The 13,785-nt window shown below is 45.8% G+C and overlaps 1 non-coding gene across 1 annotated transcript; it reads right to left on the bottom strand.

Moving 5' to 3' along the window:
• Positions 1–12,683: 12,683 nt before the first annotated feature.
• Trnat-ugu (transfer RNA threonine (anticodon UGU)) lies at positions 12,684–12,757 on the bottom strand. The gene has a single exon. It is a non-coding gene; the product is annotated as a tRNA-Thr (tRNA).
• Positions 12,758–13,785: the final 1,028 nt, after the last annotated feature.

Here is a 13,785-nt window from a genome sequence, read left to right as displayed (position 1 = left end):
TGCTCGGTTTTCTCTAATTTCAGGGATTCCAAACCGATTGTAAGATCTACAATAAGATTACAGATAACTGGATATTTATCGAGTTGAGCAGGCTGACAGAACTAGCTAAAGTACGCCGGATTTCATTTTGCAATTCCGCGGTTGGATCTACGGTAACCTCAGTGATGTCATTTTCCTCAAAAAACTGTACAGTCTTTTCTATATATTCATTTTTATAAGCCACGACAGCAGTGTTCCCTTTGTCACTCTTAGTGACTAAGACATCGTGTTCTCCAAGTTTACCATTAATGCTTTTTACTTTACTATATTCGCCCGACTGCCCATTAGGAAGTAATTTAATTTCTTTTTCTATTATGTTATTACATTCATAGGCACATTTGACTTGCTCGGTTTTCTCTAATTTCAGGGATTCCAAACCGATTGTAAGATCTACAATAAGATTACAGATAACTGGATATTTATCGAGTTGAGCAGGCAAATTATATATGACCTCGTTATAGACGGGACGTTAAACATCCTTCCTTCCTTCGATGGAATAACATGGCAAAGTCGGCACAACTGTAATCAGCAGTCATCTAAAGGGTGATATCATCAATTAACCACTGCAGAAGGCTTAATAGCAGCTGGCCACGTTCCTACCGCTCCTGTTTATCTCAGGAGAGAGCTTATGCGGTGGTCACCCCACCACGTCGTCTCAACTGTGAATCAATGGAAAAATCTTTCTCTTTGGGTATAAATTTGAATTTAGTTTGCATGGGGCGGACTAACTTTTTTTTTAATTTGACGAGAAGACTTCACATATTATTAGCAGTCAAAACTTATGAAAGTGATTGTCCTCAATAAGGTAACTGTTTAGGTGGTGTAGTGTTAAGTGGAGATACAAACCTCCATGCCTACTCATATGGAACCTCAAGTGTGTAGGTTCACAGAGGTGATATTTTTTATAGCCTTACGGTGATAAAATGATTAGAGATTTCATCCTGAAGATCGAAAATGTTTAACGAGGCTGCATTTCCAAATAATTATCTTCAACATCAAACAAAGCAGTTCGTGAAATGGGCTTCTCTATCTACGAGGGCTATTCGGAAAGTAAGGAAAGATAGGTTGCCAAATGGAATCCACAGTGAAAATCAAAACCGTTTTATTTGCAACTGTTAGCTACAAATTCCAGCTACTCCTCTACGCAGTTGCCGATCCAACTTAGACGTTTGTCATAGCGTTGTACCAACTTTCCAAGACCCTCGTTATAGAAGGCAGCCGCCACTGCTTTCCGCCAATTCTCTACGCTGGCCTACAGCTCGTTGTCTGTGCCATAATGTCTTCATTGCCAACGGTTCATGTGAGCAGAGATGAAACTCAGAGGGAGACAAATATGGGCTGTATTGTGGGTAATCGAACGTTTCCAATTGAAAACGATGCAGGAGCATCTTCATTGCCCCTGCAGAATGCGGCTGAGAATTGTCCTGAAGAAGAAAACGCACAACAGTTATGTAATGTTGGCTGCATAGCTTCAGGCGATATTTCTCACCGAGCCCTCATACATGGCGGGAGACACTATCGTTCTAGGTGTCTTTATGTGCTCCCTGTGTGCTCAGAACTAAAATGAACGACGTAACACGATCTACTGGCATACTAGAGATACTGCCCAACACTTCTGTGCAAAACGTCATCGGATTTTCACTGTGGTTTCCATTTCGCGACCGATCATTCCTTACTTTCCGAATAACCCTCGTAAATACCGTAACCATTTCAAATATGGTCTCGAGAGAAGACTTGCTCTTCGCAATCACTTTCCACATCTTCTTAGTACTCTGTGAGAAATAATTGCACTGGAGCTCACGAACACTGTCAATGTGGCCGTTAATACAGTTTGCTCGTCTATAGACTTCACAATATTTATACAATACTTTCTCTCCCTCTCTTTCCCTCCCCCACTCTCTCTCTCGGTCCCCTAGTTCATTAATAGGTCCCGACTGTCTGTGATCTCACGAACTAAAGTAAGCCAATTTCTTCTATCCTTCACCATCACCCGAAGACTTTCCATGTTGAAATCCATCGCTTCTGTGATCCCATCAATATATCTCATCCTTTGCTGCCCTCTTCTCCCCGTGCCTTCGAATTTAGTCACCATTGAGGTCTTTTCCAATGAATCGTGTCTTCTCGTGGTACACTCAAAGTAGGTCAGTTTTTCGTTTAGTATCAGACCTTCCAAGAATCTATCTTTGTTTTCTACAACACTGTCCCATTTGATTCTCTGCCTCGTGATGACTGGCTGTTGTGTGATGTCCTTAGGTTAGTTAGGTTTAAGTAGTTCTAAGTTCTAGGGGACTGATGACCATAGATGTTAAGTCCCATAGTGCTCAGAGCCATTTGAACCATTTTGTTTGTCCAATTTGATCTCTTTGCAGGGCATGGAGCTCTACAGAGGAAACTCTGTCGAGTTCCAACACAACAACTGGAAGGAGTCCGTTCCGCGACGTTCAGCCTTTCTTGTGGTCCAATTGTACATCCCAAATGGGAAGCCCATAGACTTTGCTATACGCATCTTTGGTGATTATTTTTCTCCGTATGGCTACATCAAATAATATAACAATAACTTAAAACCACAAACTGTTATCCAGGCCATGCTCTTTAAGACTATCCGCAGATGACGCGGTTGTGTCGAACAAAGTAGCAACGGCAGAAGATAGTAACGATTTTCAGAGTGATCTCCAGAGAACTGATGAATGATGCAGGCCGTGTCACTTGACACTGAATGTAAGTGACTATAACATATTGCGTACACATAGGAAAAGAAATCCACTACTGTACAGTTACACTACTGATCACAAGCCACTGGAAACAGTATCTACCGTAAAATATCTAGGAGTAACTATCCACAACGACCTTAAGTGTGTAAGAGGTCCATGACTAAGGAATTTATTGCTAGCGCACTCGAACAGATGTAATTTCGATGGATTGCTCACGCGCTGCCTGCGATATGTACGAGGTGCATTCAAGTTCTAAGGCCTCCGATTTTTTTGCACCTCGTAAGCTATAATAGAATCGCAGACCAGAGAGCAGTGTCGGCTGCAGGGAGCTGTGTCGGCTGTAACAGGAGCAGTGTGTTGGCAGCAGTAGTAGTGGTAGCTCGCAGTGGAGCGGTTGGACACGTCGTGCCTGAGCGATGTAGTATAAGGTAAAAACAGCCGCGCCCTTATCCAATTTGTCACAACTAATTTTGTACTGTTGTTATATTAAGTCCCATGTAAATGTTTTTTTTAAATCTATTAATAATAATCTTTCTTATAAAATTAACTTTGGACAATCATTCATCTGAATTTAAAGAATTTACTAATTTCTCCCATCCATTATCATCCCGATTATCATAAAGAAAGATCAGTTGTTTCTTTTTATACATGACAAGTCTAGCAACCAGCATTGCACTGGGCTGTGCCAGAAAAAGTTCTTATAGGAGCAGATATACAGGGTGTTACAAAAAGGTACGGCCAAACTTTCAGGAAACATTCCTCACACACAAAGAAAGAAAATATGTTATGTGGACATGTGTCCGGAAACGCTTACTTTCCATGTTAGAGCTCATTTTATTACTTCTTTTCAAATCACATTAATCATGAAATGGAAACACACAGAAACAGAACGTACCAGCGTGACTTCAAACACTTTGTTACAGGAAACGTTCAAAATGTCCTCCGTTAGCGAGGATACATGCATCCACCCTCCGTCGCATGGAATCCCTGATGCGCTGATATAGCCCTGGAGAATGGCGTATTGTATCACAGCCGTCCACAATACGAGCACGAAGAGTATCTACATTTGGTACCGGGGTTGCGTAGACAAGAGCTTTCAAATTCCCCCATAAATGAAAGTCAAGAGGGTTGAGGTCAGGAGAGCGTGGAGGCCATGGAATTGGTCCGCCTCTACCAATCCATCGGTCACCGAATCTGTTGTTGAGAAGCGTACGACACTTCGACTGAAATGTGCAGGAGCTCCATCGTGCATGAACCGCATGTTGTGTCGTACTTGTAAAGGCACATGTTCTAGCAGCACAGGTAGAGTATCCCGTATGAAATCATGGCGGTGAATCGAGGAAGTACAGTACACGAGCTCTAACATGGAAACTAGGCGTTTCCGATGTCTACATAACATCTTTTCTTTATTTGTGTGTGAGGAATGTTTCCTGAAAACTTGGGCCTACCTTCTTGTAACACCCTGTATACGCGAAATCCGGCGACTTCATTGAGGTAAGAAATTTCAATTTATTCAGAATGATCTGTCAGGGCCATAGCGCAGCACTGCTGACGTCCAAATTTACCAGTTTAGATTCACAGTCAGTTAATTATTGAAAGGTTCTATATGAGCCACTTTTTTTTTTTTTTTTTTTTTTTGGAGGTTAGTCACGAAATTATTGCGAGGTTACGGAATAATAATCTGTTGGGAGGTTACACTAAATGTGAATGCTGTAAATATAATATATATATCTTCTTTCTGTTGGGAGGTTACTAGTGGAATGACCACATAAAACAAATAGTTGGAAAAGTAGATGCCACACCCACATACACAGGAAGAATCTTAAGGAAATGTCATTCACCCACGAAGGAAGTGGCTTCTAAGGCGCTCGTACGACCGGTTCTTGAGTATTGTTCTCTGCCTCAGATGTTTACCAGGTAGGACGGACAGAAGAGATAGAGAGGATCCGATGCAACGAGTAGCGGCACGTTTCGTCACGGAATCATTTTCTTGGCGCGAGAACGTTGCGGAGATACTCAACAAACTCCATTGGCAGACGTTTCAAGAGAGGCGTTGTGCATCACGAAGAGATTTACTACTGAAATTTCAAGGGAGCGCTTTCCGGGAAGAGACAGACAACGTATTACTTCCCCCGCATACATGTCACGTAATGACCACGATGTGAAAACTCGAGAAATTAGAGCCATTACATAGGCTTGTCGTCAATCATTCTTCCCACGCGCTATTCACGAGTGGAACTGGGTTGGAGGGAGTATGATGTAGATGTAGATGTACTTGAATATAGTCTGTCGATTCCTCCGTCATCACTAGGAACTGTGTTGGGTCGCCAGGGAAAGCTCTCAGGGGACATTCTTGAATGACATGTCGAACAGTCTGCTTTTCGGCGCCACAGTCACAATTGGAGAGGTTATGTACTTCCACTTATGCAAAGAATGGGCACTGTAATTACTGGTTCTTATTCGGTTAAGAACCGGCCCGTGTTGCCTGGCAGTTCAAACACAGGTGGTTCTATCGATATGCACGGAATCCTAAGTTGTTCCGTTGTAGCATTAATCTGCCAAATGCATTTCCAGCAGTCATCAGTATTAAAGCCGTTTCCAAATAACATGCTTGTAGTTTCGCGGGGTCGGTGACGAGAGAAATTTTACCACTGCTGTGACTTTGACTGTCTGCGTGAATAAGGAGGTCAAGATGTTTCTGCAGTTTTTTGCACTCTCGTGCAAGGGCATTTTCCCGCCACAGAGATGGAGGTGATATTAGGATAGCGTAGATAGCCGGAGAGCCATTGTGAGTTTGATTTTACCAGTTATGAGACGAATGGTATGGTTTAGCTGTGTATCAAGAAGTTATGTTGTCCGTAGCTCGTGGTCTAGTCGTTAGCGTTGCTGACTTTGTACCACGAGGTCCCTGGTTCGATTCCCAGCCGGGTTGGGGATTTTCTCTGCCCGGAGACTGGGTGTTTGTGTTGTTCTCGTAATTTCATCCTCGTCATCATCATTCGTGACAGTGGCTACATTTGATTATATGAAAATTGGGACTTTGTATGGACGCTGATGACCGCGCAGTTGAGCGCCCCATAAACCAAACATCATCATCAACGAGTTTTATGTGAGTGCTATTCATACAGGCTGGCGAGAAATATTACGCAACAGGGTAAACAAATCCCAGAGCTGAAGTATGGAGTATGGATGCAGTTGATCCCCATGATGTGCCACAGAGTTTCCGGAAAATGTTATACCGAACTTTGATACTAGCAGCCGTTCATACCAGAAGTAGTTTATAACGGAACGTTCTATCAAGCGTGATCACCAGATACTTTGGGTTTCTGCTATGTCTGACCAATCTTCCTTGGAGGTGGACAGTGAGCACTTTGTTGGCCATCTTGCTGTTCAGGTGAAACGCAAAATATCTAGTGATCACGCTTGATAGAACGCTAAGTGGTTTTTTGTAAATAAGAACACAACACTGTGTGCTAACTAACTATTTTTGGTGTATTCACAAAATATAAATTTTGTCTGTTGACAAATTTTTTGTGTAACATGGTATTGAGAGTTTATATTTCCCGTGTAAAAGTAGCATTACCGCTGGATATATTTCGTAAACCACATCAAATACTGCCGAATCGATTCCACAGACCGAACGTGAGGAGAGGGGCTAGTGTAATTGTTTAATACAAACCATAAAAAATGCACGGAAGTATGTTTTTTTAACACAAACCTACGTTTTTTTAATGGAACCCCGTTAGTTTTGTTAGCACATCTGAACATATAAGCAAATACGTAATCAGTGCCGTTTGTTGCATTGTAAAATGTTAATTACATCCGGAGATATTGTAACCTAAAGTTGACGCTTGAGTACCACTCCTCCGCTGTTCGATCGTGTGTATCGGAGAGCACCGAATTACGTACGGATCCAAAGGGAACGGTGATGGACCTTAGGTACAGAAGAGACTGGAACAGCACAGTACGTCCACATGCTAACACCTTTTTATTGGTCTTTTTCACTGACGCACATGTACTTTACCATGAGGGGTGAGGTACACATACACACGTGGTTTCCGTTTTCAATTACGGAGTGGAATAGAGTGTGTCCCGACATGTCAGGCCAATAGATGTTCAATGTGGTGGCCATCATTTGCTGCACACAATTGCAATCTTTGGCGTAATGAATGTCGTACACGCCGCAGTACATCTGGTGTAATGTCGCCGCAGGCTGCCACAATACGTTGTTTCATATCCTCTGGGGTTGTAGGCACATCACGGTACACATTCTCCTTTAGCGTACCCCACAGAAAGAAGTCCAGAGGTGTAAGATCAGGAGAACGGGCTGGCGAATTTATGCGTCCTCCACGTCCTATGAAACGCCCCTCGAACATCCTGTCAAGGGTCAGCCTAGTGTTAATTGCGGAATGTACAGGTGCACCATCATGCTGATACTACATACGTCGACGCGTTTCCAGTGGAACATTTTCGAGCAACGTTGGCAGATCATTCTGTAGAAACGCGATGTATGTTGCTGCTGTTTGGGACCCTGCAATGAAGTGAGGACCAATAAGGTGGTCGCCAATGATTCCGCACCATACATTTACAGTCCACGGTCACTGTCGCTCTACCTGTCTGAGCCAGCGAGGATTGTCCACGGACCAGTAATGCATGTTCCGTAGGTTCACTGCCCCGTGGTTTGTGAAACCCGCTTCATCGGTAAACAGGTAGAACTGCAACGGATTCTTTGTTAATGCCCATTGACAGAATTGCACTCGATGATTAAAGTCATCACCATATAATTGCTGATGTAGGGACACATGAAACGGGTGAAAGCGGTGACGATGCAGTACGCGCATGACATTGACTCAGTCCATCGGCTCTCGCAATGTCCCGTGTACTCATGTGTGGGTTCATGGCAACAGCAGCTAACGCACCAACTGCACCCGCTTCTCCTGTGACGGGCTTGTTACGGACCCGTTTGCGTGCTACGACCATACCTGTTGCATACAGTTGGCGGTAGATGTTTTGCAATATGCGGCACGTTGGATGCTCTCTGTCCGGGTACCGTTCTGCATACACCCTGCAGGCTTCAGCTGCATTTCGTCGACACTCGCCATAGATGAGTATCATCTCCGCCTGTTCAGAGTTCGAATACACCATGGCCACAGTTCCTACAGTTGGTCTGCGTGCGGAGACGAATGCAGAATAACAACAGCAGCAAGCGCTACATGCGGACACTGCGACAGCTAGACCAAACCACAACAGTGGACTACAGCCACACTCGTAAACACGGTCGTCATCGTAAACATGTCCCTGCAGATGCTGCTCGCCGACCGTGGCCCGTGTTTGTTACAACACGCAACTGAACGTCGGAGGTTTCAAGCGTCAACTTTAGGTTACAATATCTCCGGATGTAATTAACATTTTACAATGCAACAAACGGCACTGATTACGTATTTGTTTATATGTTCAGATGTGCTAACAAAACTAACGTGGTTCCATTTAAAAAAACGTAGGTTTGTGTTAAAAAAACAAACTTCCGTGCATTTTTGTGTGGTTTGTATTAAACAATTACACTAGCCCCTCTCCTCACGTTCGGTCTGTGGAATCGGTTCGTCAGTATTTGATGTGGTTTACGAAATATATCCAGCGGTAACGTTAGGTGACTCACCCTGTATATATATATATATATATATATATATATATATATATATATATATATATATATATATATATATATATATATATATACCCTCGACAGAAGGTTGTAATATTCTGGGTTTCTGTTATGTCTGACCAATCTTCCTTCGAGGTGGACAGTAAGCACATTCTGTCTTAGGAGCACTTGGCTGCAACCTCCATTTGCGGAAATATTCACCAATAGTTGATAGATCATATTGATCTTGGCCCATTTTGTTGCTCTATTTGGGATTCTCACCTTGGCTTTTTGGTTCAAAAATGGTTCAAATGGCTCTGAGCAGTATGGGACTTAACTTCTGAGGTCATCAGTCCCCTAGAACTTAGAACTACTTAAACCTAACTAATCTAAGGACATCACAAACATCCATGCCCGAGGCAGGATTCGAACCTGCGACCGTAGCGGTCGCGCGGTTCCAGACTGTAGCGCCTAGTACCGCTTGGCCACCCCGGCCGGTTTTTTGGTTAGAGTAGAAAATTCGTATGATGTAACTGAGATGATTTTTCACTTCCATGTTTTCAAAAACTACCCATAATTTACTGTGGTCGTTAAAGATTTTATCACAGTCTATATAACAGAGTTACACATTTTTCTGGAATTCAATAGTTCGTAAACCGTCAGATGTTTGCAGTTTGATCTCTGGTTCCTCTTCCTTTACAGACCCCTCTTGGTCTCCAGGAAGCTCTCTTTCTATATGCAGGTAAGGTCTCTACGCTAAGATTTTAAGAGTGACTTTGCTAGCATGTTAGATAACTACGATTTCTCTGTAACCAGAACATTCTTTAGAAATTTCCTTCTTTGTAATCGAGATGAATACTGAACTTTTCGAATCTTTTAGTCACTATTGGCTCCTTCATGTTTGCGGACACATTGGTTGCACCACTTTCGCCACATTCACTCCAATGGCTTCGAACAGTTCTGCTGTAATTCCATAATTTCCACTAGCTTTGTTTTTAGCAATATTTTTAGGGCCCACTTGACTTCACTTTCTTAACTATCTGATTCTAAGACCACATTAACTTCATCACCAGCGTGGTATGCGCTACAGTCTGGAGCCGAGAGCGACTGCTACGGTCGCATGTTCTAATCCTGCCTCGGGCATGGATGTGTGTGATGTCCTTATGTTAGTTAGGTTTAATTAGTTCTAAGTTCTAGGCGACTGATGACCTCAGAAGTTAAGTCGCCTAGTGCTCAGAGCCATTTGAACCATTTTTGAAACAGGATGGTCTTACATAATGGTACCTAGTCGTCGAATAAGGGGTGTTTAGGAAACCTGCTTTCTCGGATCGTACCTAGTCGTCGAATAAGGGGTGTTTAGGAAACCTGCTTTCTCGGATCGCTAGAAAAAAAATGGTTCAAATGGCTCTGAGCACTATGGGACTCAACTGCTGAGGTCATAAGTCCCCTAGAACTTAGAACTAATTAAACCTAACTAACCTAAGGACAACACACACATCCATGCCCGAGGCAGGATTCGAACCTGCGACCGTAGCGGTCGCGCGGTTCCAGACTGTAGCGCCAGAACCGCTCGGCCACCAGCGGCCGGCGGATCGCTAAAGAAAAAAAAAAAAAAAGAAAAGAAAAAGAAAAAATATTCCAACAAATTTTATTAATGACTTTTATTACGAAAAGTACCTGACAGTGCTTAACTTTGAGAAGTACATAGATGTGTCGCATGCAAAGCAAGTACAGACAGTTGGGCGCTGCGCTTGTGTTCTCTTCGCATAGAGGCCGCTGCTGTTGCGTTGTCGCCCTGGAGAGGGGTCGATCAGCGTGCAATTGGCTGACGTCTTCATCATAACCCTCTGTGCTCTCTCGTTCCCGACTGGCTTGCCGGCGCTTGACTTTACGCCGTAACATCCCCAAAGCGACGGACCGTCGTCGTATGAGGGGCTCGACAACGGTGGGTCAGGCAGGAGCGTGGACTCTCTGAGGGAGTGGAAGTTGTGGCTGCAGGGGACGTCAGGCCTCCAGTCGTACCCCGCCATCCGGCCTTCGTTTTGCCGAAAACGTTCCCCGGAAAACGACCACAAGGATGAGCATCCATCTCCTGAGGACCATAACAAGAAGTAGAAGGCGTCCGCTGCTGCGATGTGGGCGGATCCAGGTCCATCGGTAGGACGAGATGAGGCGGAGGAGGCGCAGGCTCCGTCTCCATGGGGTGGTCCCGCGGAGTCGTGACAACACCCTCTGGCGGCTTCTGTGGCCGCGTTGTCCTCGGGATCGGTGAATCTGCGGGGAGAGACACAATGATCATCGTGCACATGACAGTGGCGAATTTTATTGTTATGCCGGTGGTGCAATCTGTCTGGGCCTTGTTGCAGGGGCGTTGATGGTCGAACCCACGGCTCCAGATGGCTGAGTTGAAGCTGGGACCCACCGCGCCGGTTTTCGTCAGGAAGCCGAGCAAGTTCAATAGCATCAAGGGGCAGTGCAGAATGATACAGTGGTGATCGGAAGCGTTTCTTTATTCACATCATTTACAGTACCACGATGGGTGCCGCGTAGAATCGGTGTGCCGCCCACAGCGTTGTCCCGTGAGTCCAGCTGGCTCTGAGCACTATGCCACTTAACTTCTGAGGTCACCAGTCGCCTAGAACTTAGAACTACTTAAACCTAACTAACTTAAGGACATCACGAAACACCCAGTCATCACGAGGCAGAGAAAATCCCTGACCCCGCCGGGAATCGAACCCGGGAACCCGGGCGCGGGAAGCGAGAACGCTACCGCACGACCACGAGCTGCGATGAGTCCAGCTGACTCAGCAACTCCTGGTATGTTCACACCGCTGCTCCGTCATCGCCGGCCGGAGTGGCCGTGCGGTTCTGGGCGCTACAGAGCGACCTCTGCGGTCGCAGGTTCGAATCCTGCCTCGGGCATGGCTGTGTGTGATGTCCTTAGGTTAGTTAGGTTTAATTAGTTCTAAGTTCTAGGGGACTGGTGACCTCATAAGTTAAGTCGCATAGTGCTCAGAGCCATTTGAACCATTTGAACCATTTGCTCCGTCATCAAGGCTGCTCAGCTGGTAGGTGGCTAACCTCTGCCCCCTCGCCGCTCGCCAAGGCATCGCGTCTTGTGTCACATAGCTGCCCGCAATTCCAGAGACTGCTACAGTCCCTGGTCCTCGCCTCTCTCCGCCCCGTTTAGCCTGCTCTGGCCGACCATGGGAGGAAGGTGGATGTACTGGTCAACTGTGGCCCTCAGCCGCTGCTGCTCTCAGGACAGGACCGACTCACACCCGCGTCCTCCTAGATGCCGTGCCACAACTTGCCGCTAGTGGTGCTTGGAAACAGCTGCCAAAGCCTCTGGCGCCTCCCGCAGCATACGCCTCGCCCGGACCCCCTGGTACGCCAGGTGGGAAGCAAACGTGGCCTGTCCTGGACCCACTGCAGACCACTGTCAGTACCCTCCTTCAGGCAGACTGTGCAGTCTCCAAGTATACGGCTGCCATTCCGTCTCGCCCCGGTATTGTGTCCCCGGAGGTGGAATACAGCTCGAACAAGTACATGGAAACAAAGTAAAGATTTACATAGAAAATTTACAACATCGCTGCCAGACTGGCCCCTATAAGCGTAGACCAGCACAGGTCCGACCCAACTCTTGACTGACCTGTCACACCCGTCAATCTAAAAGTGGCTGACTATTTTTACTGCTTTCCCCCTCGCTTCTGACGTAGTGTCAGAGAGACAGAAACTATGGCAGGGGTAAATTCCCATACGTCAGCCATTTACACATCGCCCTCCTGGCTCTGGCCTAGTGTCACCGCCTCATACATCGCAATAACTTCAAACAATGCTGCAGTTCACTGCCTCGCTGTTGCTCAAATCGTACGTGCAATACGCAGCTACAGCTCCGCGCCGCCGGCCTGGTGGCCGAGCGGTTCTAGGCACTTCAGTCTGGAACCGCGCGACCGCTATGGTCGCAGGTTCGAATCCTGCCTCGGGCATGGATGTGTGTGGCATCCTTAGGTTAGTTAGGTTTAAGTAGTTCTAAGTTCTAGGGGACTGATGACCTCAGCAGTTAAGTCCCATAGTGCTCAGAGCCATTTGAACCAACTCCGCGCCAACTCTGTCTGGCCTACTGTCTACCGATTATTACCACACACTGCGAGCGGTCCCAGACCTCATCACTCACCCGCGCCTTTACTGAATTTTAACAAAATTTCCCTTTAATAAATGATGACTAACTGACAACCTCAGCTGCTGACAGGTGTTGTTGTTATACCTCGATGTGGACAGCTGAAAATGTGTGCCCCGACCGGGATTCGAACCCGGGATCTCCTGCTTACATGGCAGACGCTCTATCCATCTGAGCCACCGAGGACACAGATGAATAGCGCGACTGCAGGGACTTATCCCTTGCACGCTTCCCGTGAGACTCACATTCCCAACTGTCCACAATTCTACATATGTATTGTACCTTATTGACATTTGCCCACCCACTCATTACTCGCGCACGCGTTGGCGATTCCCGTAAGAGTTTGGGCAACCTGTGCGCATTCGCACAGACAAAGGTCAATGGCTGGGTAGCCTTTAACTATATATACAAAGACAGTAACTTGTTCTCGAAAGAGCAGTTATTGTTGATGACCGTGCAGCTTTTCCCTGAAATAAATGATGACTAACTGACAACAAGTTACTGTCTTTGTATATAAAATTTCCCTTTTTTACGACTAAGACTAAGCAGCAGCCTGAAATGAGATACCTGCATGCACCACGTCCACGAACCATCTCGCCTCGCACCCACCATCTGCTTCCGCTAAAAACCCTGTAAAGCACAAAATCATCAGGCGGGAAGCAATACTTGCGGCCTTCCTTCGGCGCCACATGCTGAGCAGGGTGGAGCACTGGTTGTGAACAGTTCCGCCGGCGATTCTCCATCTCGTGAATGGGAATGACAGGAGGCGAGAAACAGTTGCAGTGCATGATCCCTGACGTGTGCGGTGCGAAGTTTGGCCATCTGCTGCTTGAAAGTTCTAACAAAACGTTCCGTTTCACCGTTGGACTGTGGATGGAACGGTGCACTAGTTAGATGCTATATGCCATTGCGTTCACTCAGTGTTGCAAATTCATTTGACGTGAACTAAGGGCCGTTGTCTGACACTATGACTTCAGACAAATCTTCTAGGCAAAAAACAGTGGACAACGCCTGAATTGTGCTACGTGACGTTGTTGAGTTCATTGGAACAGCAAAACGAAACTTGCTGTGACAGTCGACCACAATCAACCAACGACTGTTCCAAAACGTTCCCGCACACGTTGCCATGGTGATTTTGACTTAGGTCAAGCACAGAATTTTTCTGATGGAGCAGACTGACTTTCCGCACAGGCGTGACATTGTAACGTCGTCTG

Source organism: Schistocerca nitens, chromosome 5 (assembly GCF_023898315.1).
Source record: "Schistocerca nitens isolate TAMUIC-IGC-003100 chromosome 5, iqSchNite1.1, whole genome shotgun sequence".
NCBI classification, from domain to species: domain Eukaryota; kingdom Metazoa; phylum Arthropoda; class Insecta; order Orthoptera; family Acrididae; genus Schistocerca; species Schistocerca nitens.
The sequence above is the reverse complement of the archived record's forward strand: the minus strand, read 5'-3'. Positions and strand labels throughout refer to the sequence as shown.